The sequence below is a fragment of the Nicrophorus vespilloides genome, unplaced genomic scaffold (genome assembly GCF_001412225.1).
Source record: "Nicrophorus vespilloides isolate i.1.1-1 unplaced genomic scaffold, Nicve_v1.0, whole genome shotgun sequence".
NCBI classification, from domain to species: domain Eukaryota; kingdom Metazoa; phylum Arthropoda; class Insecta; order Coleoptera; family Silphidae; genus Nicrophorus; species Nicrophorus vespilloides.
The window spans coordinates 1,125,317-1,139,550 of record NW_017100099.1 but is presented as its reverse complement, the minus strand read 5'-3'; the positions used below and the strand labels follow the sequence as shown (position 1 = coordinate 1,139,550).

The 14,234-nt window shown below is 26.7% G+C and overlaps 1 protein-coding gene across 1 annotated transcript in view; it reads right to left on the bottom strand.

Annotated features, from left to right (window-relative positions):
* LOC108567951 overlaps window positions 1–14,234 on the bottom strand; it is a 136,990-nt gene that overhangs the window by 47,014 nt on the left and 75,742 nt on the right. Inside the window, exon 3 of the mRNA XM_017928772.1 lies at window positions 4,337–4,381. The gene's annotated coding sequence lies outside the window, so the exon portion shown is untranslated. The remainder of the gene's footprint in view (window positions 1–4,336; window positions 4,382–14,234) is intronic.

The following is a 14,234-nucleotide window of genomic DNA, read 5'->3' as shown; positions in this document are numbered from 1 at the left end:
TGTTTGTTTCAAAGTTTTTTTTATAAATTTTTGTATACAAATCATTTTTTACATCATTATTAAACAAAAAGTATAACCATAATATTACAGAAATAATTAAAGACAAAAAAAAGTATGAAATACTTAATTGCATGAATCATTGCAAGAGGCTATTGACCATAGGTAATTCCGTCAAATTATTTTTTTAAACAAGTATTGAAGTCAAAGCCTTGTGGTACACCAAATTTTCTTTGATGTTTTATAAATACTTTATATATTCTCTTGATATGAGACATTAATAATAGACATGTATAACTTGTATACTTCATTAGTTACGTTCCTATTAAATCATGTAGTTTGAATGGCTATTATTAAAACTAATGTTTAACGCTAAATCTAAACATGAAATGTCTGGGTATTTTTGCTGGAAAATCATATTAGATGATTGAAGATTTCGATTGTTTTTCTCACATATGACAGTAAATTTGTGATATTAAAATGTGTTTTGTTTTATACGTATTGGTTGGGTTAAATACGATACCAGCGAATAGAACTCGAGGTTTTTCCATGTTTTTAGATATCGTGTTATATGAATTGGTACGGCGTTGTGAAAGTACCTTGTTTTAAAAAAAGATATCTGTATAATTATTAAGCTATTAGTACATAAATTTCTCTAATTGAGTCCAAGAATCTAAATTCTAGTAGCATCGATATTTAAGTTTATCATCACTTGGAAGCAGATACGACTTGTCGTGTGGAAATACGTTTCGAGATAAATCTTTGGAAAGTTTCCGGGCTGGGAAAATGGGTGCCGCCAAAGATAACGCAAATGATTTTACTACAGTCCAATACATTAACATTAGCAGGTGAATGGTATGAAAATGCAGCTATTTTTGGTCTGCAGATTGATCGTATAGAAGAAATAAGCAGAGTTTTTAAATGCTTGACTTATGTATCCAAATAAAGGTTGCAATTGACCCAATGATATATAAGGCTTAGCGCGTATAATTCCAATTACATTTCCGATAATTGCAAGCAGTATTGCAGATGTTAGGTACTAAAAAAATAAAACATGAAACCCATTAAAGAAATGCATCCTAATAATGTTATATTTTGCAATGATCATTGTGTTTTTTTCTAATTTTTACAATAAATGTTATTTCTATTATATAATTCAATACTATTCTAATAATATGTACATATAATAATGACAAAATATGCATAGATTAGTATATTTTTCGTTGAATTTCATATTATAATTGTTTACATAAATGTTAATAAACAAATTGTTGTAGAGGAAACGAAACTGAACAAGAACCTGTAATAAAATTATATAAACTAGTTCTAGTTCACATTAAACTAGAAACATGATCTGGCTTTAATTGTAGACAACTGTCTTTAGTGCGATGACCCAATGCCCGGACAATAAAGTTTACTTAACGAAGTTTCAGGGTTAACGTTTACTTTAATAAAATCATCGAGCGGAGAAAAGTTCTTGAAATCGTTACATTGTAATTAATTAATAGGATTTGATTAGAAATATAGCCATACCTCGAATAGTGCGGGTAACGCTCCGGACTAAGCCAGGACTTTAAAATTGCAAAATTGAAAAAACTATTATTTATGCAAACCTTACTAGTGAATCAGGACTGCTCGAAGCCGCATTATGCGAGGCTGTAATTGCTTCTTTTTTTTTTACTAGTGTTTGTTTAATAGAAGAAATTTCAATTGTGTATTTTGTTTATTACTTTATTTTGTTACTACCAATAGAGTGAATGTATAAATAATTATGTAATACATTAGAAAAGTGTTAATTTATGTTACCAAATGTATTTACTCATACAATTGATATAATTGATATTATTGTTTCAATTACTGTAAGTTATGATAGTAATGGAATTTGTATTATTTACAAGAAATGAATTATAGCAGATTAAACCATGTTCAAGATAAATAATTCGTTTTTATCAGATTTCAGTCAAAGATGTCTGCACATATTATAAATTGATATTAATAACTCGAATTTATCTGATCCAAATATGAAGTATCTTATAAATACATACATTTATTATAAAAATATTTAGTATTCAAATTGTCAACACATGTCATCTAAGTGATTATGTTAATTATTTCGATGGATTTCAAGATAAATTCAGAATCTTCAATATTCTTTCATGTACTCGCACAGTAAGTGTTATTGATCTCAGATTAAAGAATGTATAAAATATATTATTGAAAATATTACATGTCATATCAATCTATATAGTTTTTATTATATAATATAATCGATATGTTTTCACTCTTTAATTTAACACCAATATTACAAGTAAATCGAATCCTACCGAAATGGGACCACCAAGTTATAAAGGGTGTCCCAAAATTAACGCAAGAATTTTACTAATCCTAACCTCTCAGCTGTCAAATTGTTTTTTTTCACTTGACTGCACAAATGGCGGCAAATTTAAATCATATTTTTTTATTATTTTCAAGTTTTGTTAACTTTTACACATCTTTCATTATAGCTACATAAATCATTGAAAGGAAGAAATTCTATGAATTAATTATATTTTATACATAAACTGATGAATTATGAAATGCAATGAAAAATGAATGGATGAACTAAACAAAAAAAAACCATTGTAATTTTCATTTTCGAGAAAAGCAATTAACAGTCGAAGTAAAGAGAGAAAAGAAGATGCGTAAATTTAATTTATGTTGTAATTACAGTAATTGCTGGTTACAAAACTAAGTTCCAGGATTTCAATTAAACATTGATTAAATGCAAATGTGATTATTTTACATATACAAAACAAAAAATATGAAAGGAAGTAGAAATAATGAAAAAAAAAATATCATTTACCGCGAATTCATTCACATTTCCAAGCAACTATCGATAGTATCTGTTTCTTTATAGGTGTTACGTGACGGCCCGGAGGTGCTTCGACATTGAACCAATTTTTTTCGAGATTGATTAAAGAATCCGTGTATCAAAATTGTAATTGGATTTACCCATTTTTTTTTGTAAAAACATGTAACAATATTATTAAAAGTAGTGCAATGGTTCAAATTGAAACTTTATTTTTTAATGAAATAATTATATAATTAAATTAAATAATTAATATAATTAATTAAATAATTTTAAAAACATTTAATCTAAATATTTGTAATTTCTGCACTATTTTATCAAACATTAATGCATTTTTTTATTATTTCAAAAAAAAAGTAATTGGACTCGATTGAAAAAAAGATTTATATGAGATTTAATTTAAATATTTTTAATATCTGCACTATTCAAATTCAATATAAAAAAAATATATTTATAAGAGATTTAATTTAAATCTTGGAGATTTCTGCACTTTTAACTACTCGCGCCGGTGTAAAAAGTTAACCAATTTTCTAAGAAATGATACCACATCTATATTTTCTCTTTCTCCCATCTACGATACTTAACGTAACCTATGCTCAAAGTATTTACTAAATACCGGTGCAATATTGTGTTGACTGTGGCACAAAGAAGTTGTTTTTGTATACGTTCGTTCTTGCTCTGGTTTAATAGCGGACGATGCTGATACCTCTACTGACGAATATATAAAGAGCAATGATGACAATTCTTATTCAGAAATTATTACATTAATGTATTACAAATAGTTATGAATCCAATAAAGAAGCATTAGTAAACACGACATTTTTTTCTTATTGTAATAAAATCATGTATGCACTCCATCTGGCAGTAATACATATGGTGTATAAAATACACCGCGCGAGTAGTGCATAGAAATTTTAGTGCGCGAGTAGTTAAAGGTTAACTGTTTTAGTTTCTAGTTTATCAAACACTAATGTATTTTTCTAAATTATCAATAAAAATATTAATAATTACTTGGAATTAATTTCTTTTTTAAGAATTAATTATATTTGAACTCAATAGAAAAATATATAATATAATATTTAATGCAACAATAAATTACAAAATAAAAAGAAATAATTAAAATAAAATTAAACTGCTGCAAATATTTATATGGGATTTCATATAAATTTTTTCACTATTCATGATTTAACTGTTATAGTTTTTGAAACATTAATGTATTTTTTATTAGTTATAAAAACAACAATTAAAGAATTTTAAGAATTAATTACGGTTGAACTCAATATATAAAATAGATTTATTAATATAGCATTACTTATAATTAATATTTTTTTGTTGAATCATAACAATGAAAGAAAATATAACAGTACTATTAAAAAAGTAGTTCAATAAACGTAAATAATTATTTCATACTAATTAAATTAACATAACGATTTTTTTTTCTGGTTTAATTAGAAATCTATTAGTTGGAAATATCTGGACTGCTGAACTCACCTATTCGGTTGGCTAGCTCTTCTCTTATCCAGTTCCTCCTAGCACCTGCAACAAAAGATCCACATGAACATTAGCCTTTTCAATCCCAGTAATGATTTTAATACGGCCGTTTAATATGTTTCGCTCTTATGTAAATGCACTCGCCCACGTCTTAGGTTGCATGCCGGTAATTAAAATCGAATAATTGTGGTATGCATAGTAAACATATTTCCAGCCAACACATGCTACATCTTTTGTAACCATCTTCTTTTATTGCTACTACATTTTTTTTGTTCGGTCAAAGGTTCTAAGGCAGGCAACAATCAACTGGACATACCTGTCTAATACAATAACTTTGTTCTTTACAATGTGGTTTATATCAGAAGCTGTTTTCAAGCTACATTCTACAATTCAACGTTCGTCCATATAACAACACATAGAATGAAACGTAATTTAAACTATGTATAGACAAGACCACAACATTGGTAATTTTATAATGCCCAAACTTAATTTATATAACAAAATTGACAAAAGCGTGGTAATTTTTTATTGACAAACTAGATTTAAACTATGGAAAAAACTCTTTACTTTACTTTTTTAACAAATTTTTAAGATATAGATTTATTTCATTAAGTCCTGAAAAAAAAATTTTCAAAAACATAAAAATACGCTTTAATTATCAATTTTCTTTTTATTCTATGCACAAGATCGTAACGAAAATTGCTTTAAAATTTGCATTTTACATATTAATTTCAATATTTCGAAATATTTATATTTTCTTATAATTATCATTATTGATATTTTCGTTAGTTTTACTCAGGGGTCGGCAAACTTTTGAGATGGAAGAGCCAAACCTCTCTTAAAACTTTAAAAATTATTCGAAGGCCACAAATCTTGTCTCCCTGAAACAATAATTATTTGTGTGTTAATATAATTATTTAGCATAGCTTTTAAACATATTATGATTTTGCTTTCTATTTTAAATTTTACTTTAAGGCCACATGTCCTGAAGAGCCGCACTTTGCCGACCTGATTTAATTGATTTTATATAGTATATTTCCAATCGAGGAATACTTCCCAACAAATACATCTAAAATACATTAGCAGCGTTAAGTTCTGTTATTTGGCATAAATACTGAAAATTAGGCTTTCATTACGTTCGGATTTAATATTTAAAATTCTTACATTTCTGATATTATTCTTGTGCTCAAAACGATTTTAAGTCAAAACATTAAATAGATAATTATTTTTTACATATTGATTCTAGTAACTTTTTATTTATCGAATTTTTCAATTGTATTTTTGTTACAATCAATTATATATACCAATTTAATATACATTCAATCATATATTTCTAATTGAGGAATATTTCGAAAAAACTACATCTAGAAAAAAAAAATGCATTACAGAAGTTACTGAAAATTTGTTTTTCATACTTTTTAATAAATTAGATATTTATGACTTTTATTGCCAATATAACTGTGATCTATACGATTTTTAAGTAAATAATTATTTTTTACATTCATTCTAGCAAATTTTATTAGAATTTTTCAAATCTTGTAGGAAAAAATACGATTTATAAGCAAATTTCTTTGATTTAAGTAATCTCTACCAATATTCTAATTCCAAGAATAAATCTGTAAAAAAATCATTATACAGAATTATCACACAAGTGACTTTATTTTAACTATTTATAGGTTCTTAAAGTATAGAGCATTAAATTACAACACAAAACTTTAATTGATTGATGATTAACTGCGTAATTTTAGAAGTCTACCCAACGACTAATTTAATGTAAAATGATAAATTATATGTGATTAATATATTCTTCAGATCGTGGAAGATCAAGTAATTTCATTAAGTAATCGAACGCGTAGTAGAGATATGCAGAACATTCCAGAGAGGATAATATGAATCTTTATGAAATCATTACATCGCGGATGTGAAATTTACTGTTTAATTAAACTAATGAATCAAAACAGAAAAAAAAGTTTTTATTAAATGCATAAATCATCGTGAATCGAATTAGTTGTAGTTGTAGAAGAAGTAAAATGACACAGCGAACATTTCTTCCTACAAACTAATTGTAGCCAGGAGATCAATAGAAATAACAAACATACTTCTGACCACTGAGCAATTATCGAGTTTGCTGCAGTCTCCCCATCCGACAATCCCATTTCAATTGGATTGCTAATAATAATTCAGATATCGAGTCCATCGACTAATTGTTTTGATATTAATTGATCTCAGTGGCAAGATTACTGCTCACGTGCGCATCAATTTATTTTCCTTCTTTTTTTAAATACACGACTTATTCATTACACGTAGAGTGTTTTTTTCTTCTCTTCTCTTATGAAACGAACTGTTATAATTGGTTCTATTTAACAATTCCAGTGACACAACAACATTAAATTCCAATCAGTATTCAAATAAGAAGTATATAGGCTAGGCTTCTGCAAATTGATCATTGCGAATGGACAAAAAGCTGCAGTAACTTTTCATTAGTATAATATCCGTTTCATTAGTGCATCGTTCATGTTTATATTTATGAACAATTTAGATGCTCACATATAAACGGTACTTATTAATATTGATATTTTTACTATTAATTATTAATTAAACGTAAAACAAAGTTAGTTCGTTTCGTCAATAATTCATACTGAAATTATCATTATTACGGATAATATTATAGACTGGTATGTGATACTTATTTTTTTTTGTTAATTTACTGGTTGGAAAACTTTTGTTGCGGTTATCATTATAATTATTACATTTACAATTTCTTCAACAACACTTTGATATACTTTATTATCAATGAGTTATTGAGAAATCGTTTCATGCACACTTTTAGATAGGATTGAAGACGCAAGTAGTGGTTTTATAATATTTTAATCATCATTTATAGATATATCGAAAAAAATAAAGTATTCTTAAAATAAACCAGAGGCAGAGATTTTACAAAAATTAGCAATGGAATCAGACAATAAAAATAAAAAATAAATGAAATTAGTGATGATGAACAAACATGCTTTGAAGCTAACATCTTTTATTTTTCCTCAATTATATATTTATATAAATTAATTAATAATTTTATATTAACGGAGTTTTTCAGACGTCACGCGAGTAACTTATTGATTAGGGATTGGTATTTAATGATAATTAATTAATTTGTAATGATTTTCAAGAAAATAATACGCACACTTTTAAGTATATCATTAAAGTGAGAAACAAACTTTTAGAAAAAAAAAATTCAAAATCATTTCTGAAGACTATTAAATAGAAAAAATATTTGTTGAAGAATTACGAACACATAAATATAAAAATCATAAAAATATTTTCCATACACTTTTAAATAGAAAAATCTTTGAAAATTGTTATTGCAGTTAATGAAAAATTGAACATTTTGAAGGCATTTCTGAAAAATATTAAAAAATTGTTTGTTTATTATATTTTTGTATGAAAATGTTTAATTTTGTTTTTGTTGAAGTGATTGAGAATTAAATATTTTGAAAGGATTTTAAAAATAATGAATATAAGTACTACATGGAAGGATATATGAGGAAGGTCAAAGACCGGAATTAGGAAGATTGAGAATTTAATTTTAAGTTAATATAATGGGATTAAAATTAAATTGATGATTATTAAAGATTGGAAGGCTTTTCGGATTAAAGGTTTAATGAACGGTATTTGCGATGATTTGAACTTTAATTGTACATCAATACCTCGCATACTACGGCTTACAATAGTGCGGATTTTCTATAGTACGGTTTGAAAATTTGAAAACAAACTAAATTTTAATTGTGCAAAATAAAAATATATAAGTACACAAATACATAAATGATCGTTTTTTTCGGTTTCAAGGTCCTTGATTACTGCAGTTTTTTACAGCACTATCCAAGGAATCGCTGTTTTTTGTTAATAATGACAATATCTGAAAAAATTTGTTTATATATTCAATTTTAATGTATTACATAAGCATATAAGATAAGTTGCTTATAAGGAAATATCTGTTTGATGTTTTATTAGATTGCCTATGCGGTAATCGCGTTTGCATCATAAATAATAATTGATTTTAAACGAGAGTTAAGAACGTAAATAAAGGAAGCGAAAACTGGGCAGCCGAAAAAAAACTAATAAATGCGAATAAAATGTAATAATTGTCGTAGAATAGTTGAGGAATTTAAGTGCAGGAAGTTGCTAGTATGTACATGCTGCTTACGGTATCAATTGGACATTTTTTATGCATGGATTGCTGAGTTGAAAATAACCGTTTCGTTCAGCGGTTCGGAATATTTACGAGCTCATCTCGAAAAATTAGCGCCCTAGAGGATAGTAGGAAAAAGATAGGAGACGAATTCGAAAACGAAATAACTCAATATTCGTTCCGCAACAACGAGCACATTGATTTCATTTAGCAAAATAACTGTTCCTCATCGTATGTAAGTAGAAATAAAATTGAACATGAATGAAATGTTATATGAGATGTTAGAGATGTTAATTATTTGCATAATGGTCTCTAATCAATTGAATGGGATTTTGCAGTCATTGTTGGACTAATGGAAGATGCATTAGCGCATTCGTAAATTTAATTTACGCGTTGAATTAAAATGATCGTCATTATGCGGTCTGCAAGATCTTTTTTATTTCGTGTCATTTCGAATTAATGTTCCATTGTTTGTTGCAATAAATCGATCGGCTGCGAGAAACAAGTGGTTCAACGATCAACGAGAATCGCTTAATGGTCAAGCGCAATGAGCTCTTCATTTTCTTGGAAATAGAAAGAAACTTGATTTATGAAATCGAAAAAAAAAAGCGAACTAACTGGGAGTCACGGTGGAGGAAAATAATGTGTCTTACATGTGTTTCATTCACAAACCAAAACTGAATGAAACATTTCACAACTTTCTGATTTATAATAACGTATAGTCAATTAAAAACAACTTTTATTGAATGCAAAAAATAACATCAATAACAAACATCCAATAAGGAAATAAATAACAATAAATCAGTTCCCTACAATTTATTGAGGAAACGAATGTAAAAAATAACAACAATTAAATCTTTTTTTTTGATAATCCAATTAACGAATTTAATCTATAAAAATATTGTTTAAATTTATAAAAGATATATTTAGGTCAATGCCCATTACTTTTTTTATAAACTTTTTAACGATTCAATTTTATAATTCTTGCAATAAATATTTTTATTACTAAATTATTAGAAATTAAATTTAAATTTAATGAGATTTCAAAATTAATAATCTCGATGATAACTACTTATTTACTATTCTTAATTAACTGATCAATCTTAACTTAGTATAAAAAAAAAATCAAAATTTCTCTTACATAAGTAAATATGAACGTGCATGTTTTATACATTTATTTTTGCATCGATTTCTGATCATCAAATTGGAGAAATAACTTCGGAATTAATATTAATTCTCTGTAATATTTGGTGAACCAGATCAGTTTCAGTCTTCAAATTAATATATGGTTATATCATCCATTTCTTGTAAGATGAGGACTTGGCATGAAAATAATTATGAAGTTGTTATACTAAAGAACTCAGGAAGACTTGCTTGGATAAATAGAAAATGGGAACTTGTTTTTCTACTTGTATTTCTGTATTGGAATGGAGACTTGTCACCAATTATAACGGAAATCTTATATGGTATAATAATTCATCAAGTCATACAAATTAAAATATATAGGAAGAAAATCAATGGTTTATTCTCATCTAAATTATTGAATTTTAAACAGTATTTTAGTAAGAAATTGAAATACAGGAAAACCTCGTATAGTGCGGATAATCGACTGTTTAAAACCGCATAAAAATATTAAACATAACATAAAAACGATAAACTGCATAACCAAATAATTTTGTGGAATATCATTAGTGAATCATTATATAATTTATATAATACTAAGTATTAAGAACCGATGAGTAAAGTCCTACGTTTAAGAAGTTAAGAAAGTTAGGTTAGGTTGCTTGAAATGATTATAGTATTTTAGGTTAGATCATTATATGAAAAATAACTATAAAAATAAGTAATTTTGTGAACTGTACTAGCGAATCCGGACAAACCGAAACTGAATTATGCAACGTCTTACTGTTCTGTTAATGACATTATTGGTAGAAACAATATTGTAAGTTATATAATATAAGTATTAAGAACCAATAGACTTACTTACGACCATGAAGTTAAGAAAGTTAAGTTAGTTTGGTTTGAAAATAGTGTAGTTCCTATAATAATCTAACCTAATATGTTAGATTATTATATGAAAAATAATTTATTTACATGCTTGACAAAAATAAATTGGTTAATTTCAGATTAAAAGTTTCTAATTTTCCTATAGAAAATCAATGACCTACGACATCATGACCTTGCATTTAGAAATTAACAAAATGCCGTATGAATAACACAATATAGTTGACATTGAAAGTGCAAAACAAACAAAATATTATAAAAATCTTACTAAAAAAATATTGTTTTTTTTTTGCTGAACGGATATGTCTGTAAGATTGATCCATTAAATATATATTTAATCCATCAAAATCGATTATTTTGTTTTTATATTTTGCATTCACAAAAATTACAGAGTAAGTGCAACAACAACAACAAAAAAAAGAAGAAGAAGAAACAAAAACAGAACAAAATCTGCCACCTGTGTAATTATCCTGCACCCAAAACCGAAATCGAGCGCCGACAGTCACGTATTGGCAATTTAAGAAATTTCAGTCGACGCAATTATTTACGAATTACAATCAGCAGAAGGTGCCCGCTTTTGCTACCATCAGAATTTTTATTTTTTAATCGACTACGAAGAGATGAAGAGAAAACTTAATCGTCGATCGTTATTCACTCAGAACCTTGTCCGAAACGTCTTCGATAATAAAGAAATTACCTTTAAACACTGCCTCCAATCATCTGTCATCCATATCTGATACCTTGTAATTTTTTATATCGAGTTTCTATATGTTTTTCATCTTTAATCAAAAATAACTTTAATAAACAAACAAATTTAATGTCAAATTTATACACTTAATTACAGCAAAAACAACTAAATACATCTCGCAATAACGAGCATTTCGCTTAACGAGCAAAATGAATTGTAAGAAAAATGACTCGCAAAACGAGTGACGATGAGAAAAGAAATCCCTGATTACGCGCCTGCTACATCATCTTTTTGTGTACACATATTATATGTATTTTGGAATATGTTTCACTATACGAGTAAAAATTCGTAGCAGATTAAACTCGTTAAATATGATGTTTAAAGAAAAAATATGAATAAAGATATTTTTTTAATAATTACAGAAATTCATGTAAAACTATCAACTACAAATTTATTTCAATTAATCAAAAAACTATTATTATCAACATTAATAATATTTAACTCACCAAAAATAATTTCTATCTTTCATCATTTTTTTATAAACTAATTAAGTAACTTACATAAACAAGTAGATAAATATATGTATATATTACATTTTGTTTTTGTTTACAAAATATTTGGCCAAATTTCACCATGTACAGGTAATTTATGATATAGGATGTTTGGGATAAATATTAGGATTTAGAATTACAAAATTGAATTTAGAGAAAAAATATTTATGTTAGAGGATACAAATTTTAGTTATTTTCTTATTTGGAAAAGATTAATTTAACAGAAGCATTAATTATAATGTATTTGTTTTATTATATCAAAATGTACTAAAGATTTTTCAAAATAGTTTTTTTTTTAATAAAATATTGAAAGAATTAATACGAATTTTATATTTAGATATAATTGAAATTAAAATTTAAAATAAAAATTGTAGAATAATTATGAAACATAATAATTTATTAATAAAATAGTCAATTAAAAATAATATACACTGATATTGCATAAAAATCATTACTCACGTAGTATTTTTTTTTTTGATAAATCACCTCACACTAATAAATGTATATTTTAAAAATAATATTAACACTTATATAATATTGCATATTACAAACAAAATATATATTGAATGGGGTTGAATAACAACAGGGTAGTGAAATGTAATCCACTGATATGATCCTAATTTAATGTCTTTGGAACTACTGGAACTTTGTTATTCCATCGATTATCAATTTAGATTGGCTCTAATGAACAGAGCTCTCTCTGCACACTCGACCGTCCGGTTTATTGAATATATATACACTGAACGCACATGGTGTGAATGCGTATCCTAAAAATGTAAGATCCATTGCTGCGGATGCGTCCGAACATATGACGCAGCTCTACAAATTAGAGAAATGGAAGAGAGAAAAACGTTATTTTCTCCATACTCTCTTCCATATCGAACACAATATTTACATAATCATCCTTAGGCAATATTTTTGTGGAAAATAAAGACTTTAGTAAATTTTTGAAATAACATTTAACAACTAATAAATTGTATTTAATTAAAAACTAATAATGTAAAGTGTTAAAATCCAAATGCATTTATTATGTATTTAGAAAATAATTATATATTTAACGTACATTAAACAATAAACAGCTATACGCAGTTAAATTATAAGTTTGTTGAGAATTATTGGTTATTAAAATGATTTATTATTGGTAATAGATTTTCCTCCTGTCATTTCTCTATAATTCATTAATACCTCTATGATTACCACGTATAAACGTTCAATCCACGTTAAATCCTACAAATAACCTATTCTGCAAACGTTTTTTGCTATTTCCAAATTATTTCTACATCCTTTTAAAACTACCCCTTTTATTACATATTATTATTACACGAATACTTAAATTAATGGACAACTGAGTAATATTTTCCGCAATATCCTAGACTGTTTGAAACCGGATTAATCAAAATAAGAAATTATTCTGAATAATGGTAAAACAGGAGATTGTTATTGAGTTCCGAATGATTTGGAAGACCAAAGCAATAGTGCGAGTTTCCCCAATATCCTAGACTGTTTAAAAAGGGACTAATCGAAATAAGAAATTATTCTGAATAATGGTAAAACAGAAGATTGTTATTGAGTTCCGAATGATTTGGAAGACCAAAGCAATAGTGTGAGTTTCCCAATATCCTAGACTGTTTGAAACCGGACTAATCGAAATAAGAAATTATTCTGAATAATGGTAAAACAGGAGATTGTTATTGAGTTCCGAACGATTTGGAATATTAACGCGTTAAAGCTATTGCTTCGGGTAATTAAATAAGGTTTCAATACTGAATCCGGGCTGATCGAAGCCGCACTGTACAAGATATTGCTGTATTTACTTTCGTTATTGATTGTATCCTAATTATCTTTCGAAAAGCGCATATTACATTAGTTTTCACTCATTTTTGTTTAATTAGTAAATAGGTAATGCAGATAACATAAATCTTATTAAGTACATCCGGATTTGCGTTAATAACTATTACCAATTGAAATAACTTGTTAAAATAGAATTAATTGTATTATTTTTTTTTACTATTATATAAGTTATTGTTTGTAACATAATTTTCAAAATGTGTCAATTATAAAGTTTCAATTTAAAAAATCTATGTACAAATTGTATTTATTAGTCAAGTATTTATTAGAATACTGGTTTTGCTGTTTTCTTTCAGCTTTTCCATAATAAAATATTCAGACGCATTATTCAAATGATTCCAATTTATTGCCAATCCTATGAAATACCTTATCTACCGTGTATTTACGATGGTCATTTGCTCTACACGAGCACGAGATTATTATTTTTTTGCACAAAAATACTCGACGTTTGCATAACTTCACCCATCCTCCAAGTTCGTACCTCCGATCAAGTGATTTTGAATCACTTAATCACAAATGACTAATAGCGTCATATTTACATTCGACTCATTAAAATTGGAATCTTGTAAACGAGAAAATACAAAAAAACCTATGTTTTGGTATAATCAAGCAGTAATTTGTAAG